This window comes from Mesoplodon densirostris, chromosome 5, assembly GCF_025265405.1.
Source record: "Mesoplodon densirostris isolate mMesDen1 chromosome 5, mMesDen1 primary haplotype, whole genome shotgun sequence".
In the NCBI taxonomy this organism is placed as follows: domain Eukaryota; kingdom Metazoa; phylum Chordata; class Mammalia; order Artiodactyla; family Ziphiidae; genus Mesoplodon; species Mesoplodon densirostris.
The window spans coordinates 8,799,938-8,819,709 of NC_082665.1; the positions used below are offsets into that span (position 1 = coordinate 8,799,938).

At 49.6% G+C, this 19,772-nt stretch overlaps 1 long non-coding RNA gene across 1 annotated transcript; it reads left to right on the forward strand.

The window, feature by feature from the left end:
- Window positions 1–3: 3 nt before the first annotated feature.
- LOC132490923 (uncharacterized) lies at window positions 4–18,976 on the forward strand. Its single transcript, XR_009532622.1, has 3 exons — window positions 4–151; window positions 17,405–17,512; window positions 18,546–18,976. It is a non-coding gene; the product is annotated as an uncharacterized LOC132490923 (long non-coding RNA).
- Window positions 18,977–19,772: the final 796 nt, after the last annotated feature.

Consider the following 19,772-nt stretch of genomic DNA (forward strand, 5'->3'; position numbering starts at 1 on the left):
AGGGGGGGAGGGACCGCGGCGGAGGCGGGGGCGGCCAATCTCGCCTACCGACCCCACCGCGGCCCCGGAGTCACAGGCGCGCCTCCACGTCGCTGCCTCCAGGGACTCTCCCGGGACAGACCCGCGCGCTCCCGGCCTGGAGGAAATCGCGGTGAGTGCGCAGGGCGCGCGGCGGGAACCGGCTCTGGCGAGCGGGTCGCGGGATCTGGGCGCTCGGAGGAGCGGCGGGGAGGGGCGGAGGAGGAAGGGAGGGAGGAAGCGGTGCGGAGACCTCGTCTGTGGCTCCGGCTCAGGTACTGGGCGGGCGCTGCCTGAGTGCCCTGCGGAGGAGGACTGAGTCCTCCGAGCCCGCGCGGGCCCCGAGCCCTCGCTCTCCCCAGTTTTCAGGTCCGAGAGCCGAAAGTGGTGGTGGTCGTGGTGGGGAGGCCAGAGGGGAAGGACCACCCCCCTCCCCAGGAAGCGGCGTGAGTAGGGCTCGGAACTGACCCTTACGCCCTTTCTCTCCTGTAAACGGGAGAGCGAAAGGAGATCGGCGCGTTCCCCGGAGGGGTTGGAGGCCGCGGGGACGCGCGGATCGGACGGAGAGAGGGGCGGGGGAGCCGAACCTACCGGTGAGGCCTTGCCCTGGGCAGCGGCGGGAACTGGGCCCAATATACCCGCCCCTGAAGCCCGATCCAGTGCGGCAGGAATTTCAGGGAAGCCGGCTGGGGCGGGTGTTTCAGGGCGAGGAACACCGAGCGAGGGTCATCGGACAAGCGTTCGTGGTGGCCAGGGTGATGGGGGCAGGAGGCAGTTGGCTAGGGAGGCGCAGTCGGAGACTGCGGCCGGCCGTAGGGCGTCCCGGCGCCTTCCCTCAGGGCCACCCTGGACCTCGAGTCCTCTTGTATACCCCACCTCACCGTCGGTGCCTGCAACCCCGGAGGATCCTCCTAGCTACCCCGGCCACGAGGTAGCCCCCCATCCCTTCCCTTCTAGAAGCCCGAACCCTCCGGACGCGGTGTGGACGCATGCAGTGGGAGGACTCCAGCTTCCTGGCGCGCGGGGTCAGAGGGCAGCCGCAGTGGACGCAGGGCGCGGGGTCCTGGGGTCCCTCGAACGTGTGCCGAGGCTGTAGGCTGTGGGGGCCTGATCTGGAGGTCAGCTCGGGAGGGGAGACGCCGGAGCCTTGGGGCCCAGCGCTAGGATCTCCGTTCTAGGTGCCTTCTCTCTCCCCCGACCCGGGAGGAGCCTGCGGCTCCGCGCGCTCGCTGCCATTACAATGACTTGGTACTCGCCTCCCTCCCCCGCGTCTGGAGGGCAGGGCCTACGGCGACCTCGTCGGCAGCAGGCGCTCCTGACCCTTTCCAGGGACCTCTTTGAAGGTCAGAAGTTCGATGGCGTTGGAGGCGTCGTAGTTCCCTCGGTGGGCAGGACAGCGTGCGCAGACCCGGGCTCGGCCTCACGTGCCCCGGCGCCCTGCGGAACCCACAGCCGTGGCCTTGCTCGAAACCACCGAGCCGCGCGAGCTTCGGAGTTGGTGCCTCCCCACCAAATGCCGGGCGCATGTAGGAACCAGCACTTTTCCTTGGGGTTTCGGATCCAGGAGCGCTTTCCTTTTTCCAGCTGTGCGCGCAGAGGGTCGGGGGTGGGGCGCGCGAGCGGCTCGGGTACGCAGTGGCCAAACGCAAGGCTCCCGGCCCGCTTCCCCGCCCGGAGTCCCTCACCCTGCTGCGGGGACAGCGGTGGTCTCCCGGCTTCCGGGAGAAGGAGCTCCAGGGGGGGGGAGTGGATTGCCGACTGGGCCCCGCCGCCGCTTGCTCAGGCCGCCCCCGTGTGCGCTCCGGCACCTTCCTGCCTTCGGGAGGATTTAAGGCTTCCCTCACCCCCACGATTTCCGATCCTCAATTATGGACCCGGGAGAATTCCTCCTGGGCTTGAAAGGGATTACCCAGATCGCAGAAACATGGTTAAGTGGAAGTGGGAGAAACTCGACAAGTAACAGGAACAGAAACGTTCCTTAAACCAAAGTTCCTGGATTTCACGGGAAATTGTACTTGAGATCTCGATACCCGGTCTTCAGCAGTGGCAGCTGCTGTTGCATCTGCGAGACAGGTTCGAATCGCGTGGTGTGAGACGTAGCATATCGGAGCGTTTGAAGATTCGCAGATGTTTGGCTGTGGGGCACTTTAGGGCCCACAGTGTGCCCCAGCAAACGCCCAAGTGGGCCTTTTATCACCCTCCCCCCAACACATCCATTCAACACACACACCCAGCGCGCGGAGATGGGCCTGGGTTCCCGCACAGCACCACCGAAAGAACACAAAGTACTTCGGCGCGAACTTAGAGGTTTCCCCAGGCGGGAAGAATAGTGATGTCTGCGTGGAATGGCGAAGGAAGAACCTCTGCGCTTGGATAGGGTCGTCCCAGGGCTCTCCCTGCCGAAGGGAAAGCCTGAGGCCCTTAGGACACCCACAGGATAGAAGCTCTGTGTAAATTGGAAAAAGCACTAAACGCGTGCTAATTGAAGTGATCAGAAGCCGGTGGCCGCCGGTTGGGACACCTACTGCGTATTCCTTGCTCCAGGGCTCCTGGTGCAGGGAGTACCTCCTAGTCTACACTTTGAGTCGAAAGTCGAGCACGTCGCGCAGAGCACGGAGACGGGCCCGCAGGGGAGAAGCATAGGGCAACGAAAGACCTCTCAGTCCCGGGCATCACCCAGAAACGGCGGTTCTCCTACTGGCCCGGAAGGAGTTGGCAGAATCTAGAATGACGAGAGGCTGGGGGCGGGTGGAAAGAGGGGTCGGACACCTTGAGTCCAGAAGGCTTTTGCCGCGCTTGCGGGACGCCACCAGCACCAGTCTGTCCTGCTTCCCAGCGCCTAGGCGCACCCCGAGGCACACGAGCAAGCCTCCGCATACCCCCCACCTCTTAGAAATTTTCCATTAGGAAACTGATCTGGAAGAAATTGAGGCCCTAAGAGGAAAGGGGCGGGGCCCGGTCGCCCCACATCTGCTTGGATTTTCCGCTTCAGATGCTCCGCAACTGTTTTTCCCCGGGGCCGCACCCGGCGCCTACCTGAGGCCCATCCTCCGCGGAAACCGACTTTCGCGTGAGATCAAGGGGAAAACGCGCAGATGTTCCACTAGGGCTGGGCCGCTGCGGTGGCAGAAAGGGATCAGAGACCTTGTCCCTAAGGAGGTGGGGAGGGGAGAACTCCTCCCAGGCCTAGCACTAGATTTGGGGGAAGGGGTTGGAACCTCTGAAGTGGTGTTTAGGAGAACTGCAACTGCCCAAACAAGCCGAGACAACAGAAAACCCAGGACTACGGAGATGTGAACCTATTCGATTTCTAAACTCTTGTCTACACAGGCAATTAGCATGGTGTGCTTACTTCAGAAAATCCTGCTTGGGTTCAGCATCACAAATATGAGTATTTCAAGGCTGGGAGGCGCGTTTGGTCTGAGCTATCTGAAAAGGTACTTCGATTTTTCACTCCTTTCCTTGTGTAAGACCAGTGGAGATATCATCAACTTTTTCTGGGGTCATTGCTACTCCCAGAAAGGCTCGGACAACAATTACAATATTACTACCCATTGTATAAAAGTAATTACAGATATCCAGAGCAATTTCGTAATGATTCGTTCCTTGAGAGGTCGAGACAGTACGTTCCTAAGTAGTAGAGGGAGAGAAGTTTATTTCTTTTTGTTTTGTTTTGTTTCGCTTTTAATAAGTTATTTCACTGGAAGTTACCCCTTAGGAGAAAGTGTTTGCTTTTAGGTTGGTCGGCTTCTCTCTGATTGATTACATCACAGTAATTAGTGCAGATCCGCCCTCCTGCACAGGGTCCTGGGGTCCCTTGGTGCTTGTGTGTTCGGTCCTCGGCAGGGTGCCCCAAGTGGCTCTGCGGGGGGGGGGGGCGGGGAGGGGAGGGAAGGAGGCGCCACCCAGTGGGGGATCATTCCCACTTCCCAGTCGCCTGTCCCGGCCTCCTCGAGGCTGACTCTGCTCCTGGGATTCCGAAAAGAGCGCAGTCCTTCTCGGACTTGGTTGTCCGGGACGACTTCGGGTTCTGGGATTGCGGGCTTGAGGGGGCCCTCCGGGGCAGTGCCTCCTGCCTACTTCTCTCCCTCACTCAAGGCGATGCATTTAGGGATCCAAATCAGTGTCACTGATAATTAATGATAGTGATTAGCACAGTCCCCAGCGAGGGCCACAGAGGGAGCCACTGATGCCGCGCCAGGTTTGGGGAAACGGCCACACGTTTCTTCTAATTTTACCTAGGGGGCGGCGGGGGGGGGCGGTGGTGAGAGGGCAGCCCTTTCCTCTGCACTCCTTCGCTGTCTCCCAGCCCCAGCTCCGCTTTCACCCCCGTCTCTGAGAAGGTGCCCGGGACTTTGGCACCCCTCCCCGTGCACACACATCCAGCGTCCTCCGGAGAGAGCGAGGATTCTGTTGGAGCGCACGCAGCGCCCGTCGCCCAGGAGCGGCGCTCAGGGACCGGCCAGGAATCCGGGCCGAAGGAGAGGGGAGCCGAGTGTCCTGCGCCGACCTCCTGCGACCCTCCTACGAGCCGGCGGCACGAAGCCTCCGCAGCCCGCTCCCAGAGTGCTCTTGCCCCGGCTTAACAGAAACATCGCCTCAAAGTCCTGGTTCGGGGAGAGGCAGCCCATCCGCTCCCCGGCAAAACCTCGCTTTTCGCCTCCAGCGAGTCCGCGATCGTGTCTGCAAACCCTTGAGCTGGAGGAATCTCTGCAGTCTGGTGCGCGCTGAAATTCCTCAGTGGTTGTATCAATGACATGCCGCCTTGAAATCCGAAAACCAATCAGTTCATTAACGACGGCGCTGAAACCGCCTTTCAAAAACATCAACCAAAACTTGTCCCTAAAAAAAAAAAAAAATCTAACCACCAGAGACACATATTTCTGCACATCAAAGAAAGCACAAACATGATAGGCTTAATTTTCTTTTTCTAGCAGGTAATAATAGTAGCAGCCAACCCTTAATGTAAGGCTGACTATAATATAGGGCTATTACAGTGCTTTAAAGACACAAACTCGTTTTATTTAATTAATATAATTATTAATATAATGTTCGCAAAGTAAAGCGAACATTGAGGGAAACCTCCCTAATCTAAACAAATCTGTAGGAAGAGGTACGCTAATTCATTCGCGGTTTAGTAGAGAAAGTTAAAGAAAGGCCAGCGGGCAGGCGGGGCGGCTGGATCGGCTCCCTCCAGCCTGGCCTGAGCGCGCGCAGCCGTCCCAACCCGGGGCGTGAGCATCTTCCTGCTTCGCGCAGATTTTTATTTTTTTCTTTAGTTTTAAGGGCTGGCATGGAAGGCGGGTTTCCTGAGAGGTGTGTATCCGGGAACACACTCTTCCATCCGTGGAGAAGGAGGAGACGCACACAGCAGAGGGCCATCCCGCGTCAGAGGTTTTGGGCGCGCCAAAGCCAGACTTCAGAGCGGCGGGGGGCCACGCCGGTAGGGGGGCCGCACCCCAGCCGGCATGGCACGCAGGCAGTGGCGGGGACCCCTCGCCGGGTCTCCCTGTCCTGGGACGAAATCCGGCTTTGAAACCTGCGGGTCCCACTCGGAGACACGGGCCGAGCTTCAGGCTTCCCCGTCTCCAGAGGTCTTCTCAATTCCGCAGAAGAGACTCGGGACTCCTACTCCCCGCGCTGGGTGAGGGCCCAGAAGGAGATTGTTTCGGACAGACTTTGCGGTGTGGTTCCCGCCTTTTGCGCTCTCAGAGTCTCGGGATCGCCCGCGTGGTTAGAAACGCGGCCTGGGCAGGTTGGCGGAAGGGGGCGCAACGCGCACGGCCACTGGAGAGGCTCAGTAAACACGGAGGGGTCAGGGGCCTCGGTGCGCACGGAGCCGGCGCAGTGCACGAGGGAGTAGGGAGCTCGAGAGCACGCGTGCGCGCACCGTTCACGGCTGGGGCGCAGGGTACCTTGGGGAGAGCCTCGGTCCGCACGTAGCCAGGCGGGCGGGGAGCTGGAGCGGACGCGGCTGTGAGCGCTGGGAGGTGTGCGGCACGCTCACTTGCGTGAGTGGGGCCGTGCGGACCTCGTCAGGTGCTAGCCCGTCTCCCGAGCTCCCTGGACTCGCTCGGCCTCGGCTCCGCTCCTCCCCCCAGATTCTTTCCACGTGGGAAGTAGGGACCAGAGGGACCCGGGGTCCGCGTGAGGTCTGGGGAGTGGGTGAGAGCCGGTGTATGTGGATGAAGGGAAGTCTGGTGGAAATTAAGGGGCCCGTACTTTCATCTTGGCTTCGCCAAAGATCCCTGAGCCGTCCCCAGCTCGCGCGCTCTTAGACCAAATCTGGAGTCGAGTTCTCACGCTGGCGGCTCAGCTTTCTTGGAGGGAGATCCGGCATGGTTCCCAGATCGAGGAAGAAGGTCCAGCTCCCCTCCGCTGTTCTTCTCCTCCTCTTAACTGCCCCACGACAGAATTCCTTTTAGGTGCCAGAGCAAATACCCTGGAGGAGGAGGCACGGGGTAGCGCACATTTTCGTATAAAAGGAGAATTTTAAATTTAACACTTTTCCTCAATTCAAGAATATTTTCCCTGGCAAAAGTATCGGTTAGCTGATAAACTACAGGGTGGATTCAAACTGTGTGGCTTATGAATATTTGTGGCCCCAACTCCAGCACCGTCTTCATTTTTTAGAGAGCGGAAACGAAATAATCTTGGTTATAGCACCAAGGTTCTTTTCGCCCAGCGGGTGTAGACAAAGACATTATTTAATCTGACTACGGAATTCTCTGTACTTCTCTCCCAGAAGCTTTTGAACCAGGCAGGGTGAGCCTTCGGGGGCCGGGCAGATTTTCACGTTCAGGGGCATGCACTTTGTCTTCGCTTTCCCTTTTACGGGAGGGGTGGTCAGGGTGTGAGTGTGCGCGTGGCTTCATGGAGTTGTGCAAATGCTACGCCGTTCCCAAGATCGAAGCTCATTAAACCGCTTTATTATGGTGGCGTAAGACTTCGTTTCAATCTTGCATTTCATTTTGAAGCGTTCCTACCAATTGCCGGGCCCTCAGCAGGGCGTGGGGGGCGGGGGAAGGTGGATACTTGGAAGAGTTTATTGCGAAATCTAACTTTTGAATAAATACAAGACGGCGTGGGGAAAGAAATGGGCGGTGGTGAACGCCGTCGGAGGAGAGTGGCCCGGTGACCTGGCGAGGCAACAGGCGCCAGGTGCCACGTCTTTTGGGGCTCTCAGCACGGTCTGGACCGAAAGCGATAGCCTCAAACACTTGTTGAACACTGTAAACACAGTAGTGAGCACTGGGAAGCGCCTGTGTGAGTCTGCTTTGCTCCCTGGACCGTTGGGGGCCAGGGAGGGAAAAGCCCAGCGCCATGGCTCCCCATGCACAAATAATTTTAGTGTTTATTGATGTCTACTTAAACTAATTGACCAGAAAATACCTCTCTGTTTAAGCAACATAAGGGGTGCTCCATTGAAAGCTAATTGACCTATTTATATTTCTGTTTAGCTTGATGTCTACATCGTTATTTTTGCAGAAGCTGTCAACTCTGCCAAAGGAAGGAAAGTGGAAGCCGGGGAAGCTGCACCTGTAGAAAGTGCTAGAATTTCCAGGCTAACCCCCGCCCAACTGTCCTTTAAGAGTATTTGGACCTTACCTGATTGTTTGAGATCCAGCAGTTGGATTTTCCTAAGTAAATCCCAAAATGGAAATTTGTGCCCATTATCGTGCACAAACACTTTAATTTCTAAGTGGCCTGGATTGATCCAGCAGGCAAAGATCCTTCCTGCGGTGGACATAGCAGATCCTGTAAAAGCTGAAAACTTTCAGCCGAGGGTAGAAAGGCAATAATTTAGACACACAGAGAAAATCCCTTGCTAGAAGAAAAGAAAAAATGCTCCAAGTGAAGTTAGAAAATTTATATTTGTACAAAAATCCTTTGAACCTTATTTGACAGTAAATGTATTTTGCTAGTTATGTGGGTGGATCTGAATTTCTCAGCGACCCTTTGCGTGTGTGAATCTGAGATTCATTCTCAGCAAAGATGACTAATGGATCTTTTAGGAATGTATGCTTTAAAGTTCATTTTCTGCATTGGTTGTGGAAGCAGCTTCACTTTAGATACTTTATGAGATGGTTGTCAAGGGAACCTTGGGTAAAATTTCTCAGGAGTGTCTCTAAAAAACATAATTCATAATTAAAAAGTGATTCATAGAAATCACCAGAAAAATTATGGCAAGTTATGTTGAAACATGTTTTTAGGCCATGTGCAATAAATAAAATCATTAAGGTCTGGTTGGGTAAGACTGCCTCTCAGCCTTCCTCTGACTGTGCCAGAAGGGCCTGATATAGTTTCATAGACAGGAGAGCAGCCTGTGGAATATGAGCCAAGGGGCATCTGCATTTTCTCCAGGTATTTCCTATATTGATAATACAAGTTATAATTCCATCCCTCTAAAGACCCCTGAATAGTATAGTACAAGATGTGGGTAAGGTAACACTAAAAGGAGTATCTTTTTTTTTTTTTTCTTTTTGCGGTATGCGGGCCTCTCACTGTTGTGGCCTCCCCCGTTGCGGAGCACAGGCTCCGGACGCGCAGGCTCAGCGGCCATGGCTCACGGGCCCAGCCGCTCCGCGGCATATGGGATCCTCCCAGACCGGGGCACGAACCCGTATCCCCTGCATCGGCAGGCGGACTCTCAACCACTTGCGCCACCAGGGAGGCCCTAAAAGGAGTATCTTTAATAACCGAAGAGTTTGGGGGTTTTTTAAGGGGCAGTACAGACTGGGGAAAACCCCATGTGATAGAGTCTGAAAGAATGAACCCATTGGAACATAGACCCACCTGATTACAGGTCAGATGAGGTGGTTTGGCACCTGAGTGATGAAATTCTCAACAGACCCTCTTGCCACCAAACTGCTCTGCAGGAAAAAGCAGTTCATTGAGATCCCAAGGTTTTTGCAGTGCAAACCTCTTTAGCTGGTTGTGATATAGGTACAGCTGTTTCCTGGTGGAGAAGTAGGGCCAGGCTTGTCAAGGCAATTTAGTGGCCTGCACTGGTTAATGCAGCTTCCAAAGGCATTGGGTTTATAGTCTAACTTACTTGGGGCATTGGTGGACTGTGACTATGTATGTCAGTTGCTAATATTTATATGGAGAATCAACATTTACTAGGGAAGTTATTAAATAATCCAAACAGAAACAGTTGCACTTGCTGAAAGATGTTCCCATTGAACTACTACCTAAAAGAATAGATGTAATTTCCAACCCCGTGTGTGGTCACCCAGATGCACCGTGGTGTAACTTATTAAGTTATTTTCGACCTCTTCGCAGTCAACTAAATCAGGGGACCGTGTGGTGAGTCACCTGGCGTGTGAAGGTGGCCAAAGCAGACAGATGGAGGGCTGCATGTTCCAGGCGCTCATTATTCATGTGTAGTCTAGAGCTGGCCTCACTTAGGAGCTTGTACATTATGTACAAAAGGAGTGCAGTTATTTGCACTGGGGAGTCCTCCCGCTCTCCTGCTTGCACACGTGCTGTTACTCATTCAGGAGATATCCCTGGGTGGCCACAGTGCGCCAGGCACAGAGCCAGGCATTCGCATGATAAAAGTGAGCCCCTGCCCTGGAGGCATTCTCCATCCTGATGATGACTCTGACTGAGAATCTGGCCTTCTAATGTGTATCAAGGTTCTTAGAAATGTTCACAGCTTTTGAGCTAGTAATTCTATTTCTCATCAACTAAGAGATAAGAAACGATGTCCTATGGAAATCATTTCTAATGTGAAAAATGCCTTTTTTAAATGAGTATTTGCACAGTGGTTAAGAGGGCAAGATTTGGTGTCAAATCTAGTTTGGCTTCTCTTTAACCCTGAGTTCTGTGATCTGTACATTGGGGATAGAAGCTACCTCCTAAGGAGACTGTGAATTTTAACTAAAGTCATGTACCATACAATTCACCCATTTGAAGTGTACAATTCAGTGGTTTTTAGTGTGTCCAGAGATACGTGCAATCATCCTCACAGTCAGTTTTAGAACATTTTCATCACCTCAAAAAGGAACCCCATTAGCTGTTCACTCCCTATCCTCCAACTCCTGTCACCAGTCCCAAGCAGCCACTAATCTACTTTGTCTCTGGATTTCCCTATTCTGGGCTTTCATATGAATAGAATCCTATGGTATGTGGTCTTATGTGTCCAGCTTCTTTCACTTAGCATGATGTTTTCACAGCTCATCCAGGTTGTGGGATGTATTGGGACTTCATTCCTTTTTACGGCCAAATAATATTCCATTGTATGGATATACCGCATTTTCTTTATCCATTCATTTGTTGATGGTCATTTGAGTTGTTTCCACCTTTTGGCTGTAATGAATAACATGCCTCCAACTTTTATTTTTGCCTTGCAACAAGTTTATGATAAATATTTAATAAATTTTATAACAAGGAAAACCTGACCTGGGTAACTAGTACGTTTGAGTTTGGCGGTAAGGAGCGGGCAAGAGTGTAGATTTCATCCTTGGGTCAGCCAGTTAGCTTAGTACACGTTAAAACTCTGTTCTAAGTCATATTTATGGGCTTCATCTGTACGCCCACGTCCAGCAGACTAGTTTATAAGTAGTGCTCTTGGTCACCAGAAGAATGAGACTATAAGCTCATCTCCACTAGTCAGAAATCATCTCTGTGGCTGGTAGCACTGATTGTGGTAACCTATCAGAGGTCCTGAGATTTGGGTTTTGGTATTTTCACTTTAAAAATTATACCTGCTGGGTGTTGGAAATGTTCTGTATCTTGATCTGGGTTGTGGTTACATGAGATTCATGTGAAAAATTCATCAAGCCCCATACTTAAGACTTGTGTAAGTTATAATATTTAACTATGTGAAAGTTACACTCTGATTAAAGAAAAGAAGAAATTATAACCAAGCAGTTTCCCTCAGATCTTCCTTTCACTCACCCACTCCCAACTGCTGCTTCTTCCTTTCTGGCCATTTCTAAATGACCACAGGCTCATGCCACACAGCTGGTAATGGGCAGAGCTGGGATTTAATCCAGCTCTTACGCACTTGGTGTGGAGTGTTACTTTCACTAGGAACTCTTCCAGGGCCTAGAATCTACTTGATTTTTGAGACTTGGCCCCAAACCACATGGCCAATGAGTACTGAGGCTGGTCTAGGGGCCCAGATCTTCTGGATCTGGGGTGCATGCTTTGTCTGTCCTGTGTACCTCTTTACCCCCAGCACCCAGCATCATACTGGGCATGTAGTGGGTGGCCAATAAGTATTTGTTGAGTCAGTGTTACCAAAGCAGAGTTATCACCAAAGGCCAAGCAGACTACCCACTTGGCAATTGCTAGAAAAACCAAGGCAGGAAATTCAATTCTTATTTTTTCCCCATGGCAACGCCAGTGGATGTTGGTCTGTCACAAGCACATGGAAAGTTCCCACTGGAGGTATCAGAGCTCTCTGGCAAGACCCGTAAGTGTTAATTTTAGCTTTCAGTGACTGATGCCCTTGTATAACTTAATGGGTCAGAAGGAACATGAGCCAAAGCCAAGATTACTTGCTCCGAGAGCTTTCCTTTCAGGTCGAGTGCTTGCTGAGTTATTCAGTTTGTAGAAGACTTGCTACAGTTTGTAGAAGACTTGCTACTTGCACATTTATTTGGAGAGAGTTTCTGCTGTTTTGAGTCTAGCCTAGTAATTGTAAGCGATTCCTTAAACATATTCGCAATCTATCCTATCTATCAAATTTTCCCCGAGTTCATGCATTAAACATGAATTCAACTCACAATGTCAAATGCCAAAAGGCTATAGCAATGACCATAAAACAAACGAAATACTTGCATGTCCCTAGATATTCTGAGTTGAAAGATACATAGGTTGAATGTCAATTCCTTGGACTAAGGAAGTGAATATCCGCAGGGGTCTCCATGTCTACCCAATTTTCCTCCTTGAGTCCTGGTAGGAAATCGGGATGTTCTATGTAAAGAGGAGATGCCTGTGCTTCCAGAGGGATAATATCTCAGCTGCCATTTGCAGGTGCCCTGAGGTCACTGCGGACAGAAGGACTCTCTAGCTGAGCACAGATGCATGCATTTGATTTTGTGTATTGTCTGCTCATGTACTGTACATAACCCATCACACTGGGCCTCAGGTGCATTAGCTGATGAAGGACCTTTCTGAACTGTTGCCTTGTGGTGGTCCCTGCTGGCCCATAGTACAGCTTCAGAAGGTTGTGTTCTTTTTTTAGGGTATGATAATGATATTGTAGTTAACCTTTTTTTTAAAAAAAAGCTTCTTATCTTTTAGAAAGAGACCAAATTATTTACAAATACCAAACTATTTTTATTTATTTAATTATTAAAATATTTTTAAATTATAGTCGCTTTACACTGTTGTGTTAGTTTCTGCTATACAGCAGAGTGAATCAGCCATACTTATACATATATCCCCTCTTTTTTGGATTTTCTTCCCATTTAGGTCAGAGCACTGAGTAGAGTTCCCTGTGCTATACAGTAGGTTCTCATTAGTTGTCTATTTTATACATAGTAGTGTATATATGTCAGTCCCAATTTCCCAGTTCATCCCACCCCAATACCAAACTATTTACAAATTTAAAAATATATCTAAAGGAGAAAGTGTAAGTTAGGGTCTTATAAGAATTTTTCTCCAAGGGTACATCTGCTATTCCAACCTCTCAGGTTTGACCCCAGTGCATGATCTCAGGAGTGCATTATACATGAAAGCCAGGAGCTACAAAGGGGACTCAGCCAGTTCTGTGATCTTCTGACCTACTCAAGAGGACAGTCTCACATGTGTTTCCCTCAGCATCTCCTTTCCCCTCCCCTTCTGTTATCACTGAGACTTTAGCTGGTCTAAGCTGTGCCTTGAGGTATAAAGGGAAGCAGGGCCATCTACATAATTTGCAGGGCCCAAGGTAAAATGAAAATGTGAGGTTTCTTCAAAAACAGAAAAAAAAAGTGACATTGAAGGTATTAACATATAAAACTTCTATTTTTTCTGTGGTCTCTCTCTCAACTGGTCATCATGTTTTTGTATCGCTGTATAATGTCACTCCCCACACCCCACTCGTGAGGATGCTTTCAAGGTGAGTACAGACCTTCACAGGTGTCCAAGGGCCCCGCTGTGGGGCTCAGTGTGCCTGCATGCAGCCCACCAGCTGCTGGTCCCCCCTCCTGCCTGCCCTGACACTGATACAGTCTGACCTGGCCAGAGGCAGCTAAGTCAAGCCAGGCATATCTCCTTCCCACAGCCTGTGGGCAGCCCCAGAGAATTATAATCTCTGCTCCAGGACACACTCTATACCTGCAACAGGGATGGATGAGAGGGCTTTTCTACCAAGTTGTCTGAAGAACATGCCATGTTGTCTGCAAATAATCACAATTTTATTTCTTGCTTCACAATCACCATATCTTTTATTTTATTTGTTTATTGCCTTACGGTGCTGACTAAACCTCCAATACAATTTGGAGGAGAAGTCGTTAGAACAGACATCCTTTCCTCATTTCTGGTTTCAAGAGGAAAGCTTGACTTCAGCATTAAATATCATGTTTGCTGCAGGTTTTTAATAGATACCCATTTTCCTGCAGATTGAGCAGTTTCCTTCCTATTTCATTGTCTTCTGGCTTCTATTGTTCCTGTTGAAAAGTCAGTTGTTGGTCTCATTGTTGCTCCTTGGAATGTCATGTATTTTTTCTTTTCTCCAACTGCTTTTAAGATTTTGTTTTGTCTTTGGTTTCCATTAGTTTTACTGATTTGCCTAGAAACAATTTTCTTTTTATTTATCCTGCTTGACTCTGTGGTTTAATGTCTTTTGTCATTTTGGAAAATTGTCAGCTAGTAAATCTTCAATTATCACTTCTTTTTGTCCCCTCCATCATCTTGTCTGCGCCCCAGTTATACCTATGTTAGATTTTTACAGTAAGTTCCACATGTTTCATAGGCATGTTTCTGCATTGTTCACCCTTGAGATGTAGTCTGGTGTTCAGACTAAATCTGATCTCCCTTTCTCTCAGGGTATAGTCCTGAGATCCCAGTCAAATGCTTTGAAAGCCTCAAGGCTCCTCCTCTCTGGCAGGCCTTGGATTCTAACTTTTGCATCTCTAGCAGCATGGCTTGTATGAGCTTCCTGGCACTGCCATAACAAATTACCACAAACCTGGTGGCTTAAAAACAACAGAAATTTATTCTCCCACAGCTCTGGAGGTCAGGAGTCAACGTGTCATCAGGACCATGCTCTCTCTGAAGGCTCTAGGGAAGAGTCCTTCCATGCTTCTTCTATCTTCTGGTGACCCAAAGCATTCCTGGATTTGTGGTTGCCTCCCTCCAATCTCTGGCTCTGTTGTCATATGGTCTTCCCGTGCGTCTCTGTGCCCTTGTCTCTTCCTATAAGGATACCAGTCATTGGGCTTCCCTGGTGGCGCAGTGGTTGAGAGTCCGCCTGCCGATGCAGGGGACGCGGGTTCGTGCCCCGGTACGGGAAGATCCCACACGCCGCGGAGCGGCTGGGCCCGTGAGCCATGGCCGCTGAGCCTGCGCGTCCGGAGCCTGTGCTCCGCAACGGGAGAGGCCACAACGGTGAGAGGCCCGCGTACAGCAAAAAAAAAAAAAAAAAAAAAAAAAAAAAGGATGCCAGTCATTGAATTTAGGGCCCACCCTGAATCAGGATAATTTTATCTCAAGATAACAACTAATTACATATCCAAATAAGGTCACTTGCTGAAGCTCTCGGAATTTGGGGCTACACTCTTTGCTGCTCTGATTCTACTGCCCACGTATGTCTTTTTTTTCAGTTTGTTTGTTTTCTACCTATCATGTTAGAGGCCAGGTCATGTTAGAATGCTAGGGAAAAAAAGTCTGTAACATGATGTTAGAGGATGGTGTCTAACATGCAACAGATCATAGAACAAGAACAGAAAGCAAAGCAAACAAGCAAACAAACAAAGACAAGGGAAGGATCTTGGCCTGTCCACAGGTCAGAGAATGGGTCTGATGGGAAGCTCTAAGCAGTTTGGAAGGACATGTGGGCATCTGGGCTTCCCTGTGGGGTGATTGAGAGGCTATCTGGTTTTTTCACTGGGGTCCCCAACTATGAGTATCTGTAAGTGTTTTAACTGGGGCCATTTAGTTTCTTTTTGGTCAAACCCTCCCATTTCTTTCCTGGGGAAAAAACACCTCATTCCAGTGTTCTGGGAACTGAGTGGGAGAACTTGGCTGCTCAGCATATAGATGTTCACTTAATTCTCCTCCTTTCCATCCAGGGTCCTGCTCCCACCTTCTACTCTGTCTGTTGTCTCTGAGTTCAGGGCCTCTATAAATGGAAGATTTGGAGACAAAAGCATTTCGAAAAGAAGCGTACTTTTAAAAGATCTGTAAAGAGTCTCCAGGGGCTAGAAGGACTAGATCATCAAATAAAAATACAACAGGTATCTAAAGGAAAAGAAATCCACAAAATTATCAAAGTTATTTTATAACTCTTTCTCCTTTTTCTTTGTAAGACACTAACAATTGAATTTAGGGCCCATCTCAAATTCAGGATGATGTCACTCAAGATCCTTATCTTGGGACTTCCCTGGCACTCAGTGGTTAAGACTCTACATTTCCTATGCAGGGAGCGAAGTTTCAATCCCTGGTTGGGGAAATGAAGATCCCATATGCTGTGTGGCATGGCCTTAAGAAAAAATTCTTAACTTGATTACATTTGCAAAGACCCTATTTCCAAATAACGTCATATTCACAGGTACTGGGGATGAGGACTTGGATGTATCTTTTTGAGGGACAAAATTCAACCTGTAATGCAAGCATGACTCTTTTTATTTATCCTGCTTGGAATATGTTGTACTCTCTGGTGATGTGGCTACATGTTTTAAATAGTTCTGGAAAATTTAGTCATCCTCTTTTAAAATATTACCTTTCTTCCTTTCTCTCCAAATTTTCCTCCTGGGTTCCCAGTCATGTATGTACTAGTCCAGGGGCAATTTTTTTTTTTCTGTAAAAAGCCAGTGAGTAAATATTTTAGGCTTTGGAGGCCATATGGTCTCTGTCACAACTACTCAGCTCTATCGTATTGTAAAAAAAGCCATAGGCAATACACAATCAAATGAGTGTGGTGGTTCCAATAAAACTTTATTTACCAAAACAGGTGGCTGGATGAATTTGACACACAGGCCATAGTTTGCCAAGCTCTTTGCTAGATCTTCTTGTTCTTTTTCCATATCTTTTATACTTTTTCATATCTTTCTCTCTTTCTCTGTGCTGTATTCTGGATAAGTTATTCAGCTATATTTTCCAGTTCATGAATTCTCTCTTTTAACAGTGTAATCTACCGTTTAACTTATCCATTGAGGATTTTTTTCCATTGGTACAGAAACATTTGTTGTATTAAAAATAATCAATCATCTGTGTGAATTTTGCAGAGAATATAAAAAAGTGACTGACAAAGTACTAGATGCAAATTTAAATGAGAACTCCCTCCACTGGTGAATAATACATAAAAGGGTGACTTCTTCAGTATTTATATCCATTGCGCTTTTCTCCAGCAGTTTTGTTATTAATTTTTAAAAGTTCAATTTGTTTTTCTCCCTGATTCTACCCATTGATGCCTAATGTTTTCCTGTTGTTTATTCATACATTATAAGTGTATCCATTCTTTAGATGTTTTATACTTCCCAGTTCTGCATGCTGTTGCTACAATAGAAACATCTGTAGTCCTTGGGGACCTACAGCTGCTGTTTCTTGTTTCTGTTGGCTTTTGTTCACAGTGACTTGCCCTCCCAAGTATTTGTTGATTTTTGTTCGTGAGGTTGTGCTTGATTTTAATTTGTGGGATTCCTGCAAACTAACTTGAGAAGCCTTTCCTCCAAAGAGGGTCTACATCTCCTTTTACCCGTAGATGCTAAAGGCCCCTCTTTTCCATACAGTTCACCCCAGAATCCTTCAAAGATTTTTTCTTAGAGTAAGAAGCTCAGATTTCGGTCCCCCTGCGGGATTCTACCTCAGGACAGCCCCACCGTCTCCCTGTTGCCATAGGTTCAGGCCAGTTCCCGCCATGCAGATACCTGGTTACTGCAGCCCTCTCTCCCTCCTGGCCTCTCAGCCAGCTCCTGACCACTCCTGTCCTAGTTCTTGGCGATGCCTGCTCAGCTTCTGGTCACAGAAACCTGGAGAACCCCACCTCCCTCCTTTCTTCCCTGCCCCCTCTCAGACTCAGCTTTCCTTTGTCTGCATGTCTGTCTGTCTATTTTGTGGCAGCCCTGGAGATCTCTTCCATCTCCAGAAGTATGTCGTGTCCGAGATCTTGTTGTGAAGCAAGCCAGCCCCAAAGCACTAGTTTCTCAGGGTCTGGAGACAGTTCTTTTGTGAAACTTAACTTGACACAGACATATACACTTCGGTAACTTCTTTGGTGTCACTTTAGGTGAGAACGAACAGACTTTAAATGGAGGAGCTTTGGTGCCTACCCCACAGGTGGATGTGAGGATTAAATGAGATCACCTATAAGGAAGATCGTATCCCTGGACACAAGGTACGCACTTAATACATTTAGTTCAACTGTAAAATGAGAAGCACAAGGGACCTTCTCCAGGATTCAGCCCTGCATGTGATTATTCACCTTCCCCTTTATCGTGTCTCCCTGTCCCATCCAATGGATTATCCTGCATTCCCACCATAACCCTTGCTCTGAGAAAATGCTAGGATAAATGTATACGTGAACGCTGCTTAAAAGTGTGGCCCCTTCCAGCGATCTTAGCGCTTTGACCCTGGGCAGGTCCAAAGGAAGGAAGCTCTAATTGTAGAATTTGGGACATTGACCTAGTTGTTTTGCAAGGCCAGAGGGGAGAGGTATTGGGGTTCTAAGCCTTGCTGGCTCCCCTGAAATCACACTAAAAGTGTTCATCAGCCACTTGCTTAATCTGACAATAGAGACTGCTACATTTGGAGAAAGGCCTGTAATTATCCCTGGCCTTATTAACATGAACAGCTGAAAGATTATGATGCAAAATCCTCCTACATAGAAGCCCCCGCTGAAAAAACAACCAACTGACTACACACTCACATTTATTTAAATCTCTGAACAGAGCTGTTCTCTGCTGAGTTACAATGAGGAGTGAGTTTTCCGAGGGTGTGATTTATGAGCCTTTCACAGATGGGTTTTAAATGGGGCCACTGACTGGAGTTCCACTCCAGCTATGGCTGGGCTGAGGGCTTTTTTGGCCCAAAGGAGCCAAAAAGAGCTGGCGGGAGGCCAGAAAGGGGCTGGGTGGGTACGTCTCATTGCCACGGGCCAGGGGCTTGCAGCCAACCCCGGCTCTTCCACTTGTGAGCTGTTCCACTCGGCGATGCTGGATTATTCAGTTTTGTTTCTCCCGAGGAAGAAATAACACATGTTGACATGAAGATTGAAAGTGGGGTCTCTCCTGTGCCCCAGTCAGCACCAGAAATGGAAACATTAGTGCTTTTTTCCTGCTCATGCTTCTCTCTCCCTAGAACTGTTTGGTGGTAAAGTTAGCGTTTCACTTGATTTTTTTTTCTTTCTCTCTACTGCATATTCCAACCAGGAGAGTGAGGATGGTATGGTCGATTGGAAAGTGCCCGCCCCCCTCAAGATATGTCAACAGCCTAATCCCTGGAACCTGTGAATGAGACCTTGTTTGGAAAAAGGACTTTGCAGATGTGATTAAGTTGGGGATCCTGAGATGAGGCGATCGTCCTGGATCATCCAGACAGGCCCTAAACACCATCACAGGTGTCCTTACAGGAGGTATGCAGATGGAGACTAGGCAGATGCACAGAGGAGACGTGATGCAAAGATGGAGGGATGCAGCCACAAGCCAAGGAGTGCGGAGAAGTGCCAGCAGCTACCAGGAGCTAGAAGAGGAAAGGAAGGCTTCTCCCCCAGAGCCTGGGGAGGGAGTACAGCCCTGCCAGTACCTTGATCTCAGACTTCTGGCCTCCAGAACTGTGAGAGAATAAATTTTGGTTATTTTAAGCCATCCAGTTTGTGGTAATTTGTTACAGCAGTCCTAGGAAACGGATATAACTGACTATGCCTCAAACACCCATTCCAGGAAATGGATAAGATTGTAGTTTACATCCCAGTGTGCAGCCCCTCACCGCTCTGCTGCGGGGTGCCCGTCTGCTGGGGCAAGGCTTGTCTGGAAGCCCTAGAAAACGGAGCCTGCAGCAAAGCTTGTGTGCTAATACTTTTTTGGGGTGGGGCGTGGTAGTGCAATCCCAAGGAAGCCAGAGTGAGGGAGAAGGGGGAGTGAGGCAGAAAGGGAGGGAAGGAATCACAGGCAAATGGCCACAGTTTCTTAGGGGATACGGCTGTGTGGCCCTGTGAGACATCTCAGGAGAGGCCGTATGTAACCACTCTACTTGGAACAGGCTGGGTGGGGGGGTGGGAGGGGCCAGGAAGGGCAAGCAATTATCTGCTGCTCTCTCCTGACAAAGATTGCCCTATCCTTCTAGATTGTAGCTCCTAGCAATTGCTAGAACCTTCGTGGGTTGGGTCAGGCCAGACCTGGGTGCCGGAGCTATGGCAATTCCTACCTTGGGAGGCACAATGGAGGCTGTGATAGGGTCTCACCCCTAGGGGAGGCTAAGAGGAGCTTGGTGATGGTGGGAATGGCACGAGACCACTCTGGAACCATTCCAGCTGGGACTGCAGTCAGGAGGCTGGCAGGGATGGGTCGATCAGGGGACCATGTAAACTGAGTCAGGTATCACGGAGGCTCTGGGCTGGTGGCCAGCATCCGTGTCCTCTTGCTTTATGGACCTCCAGA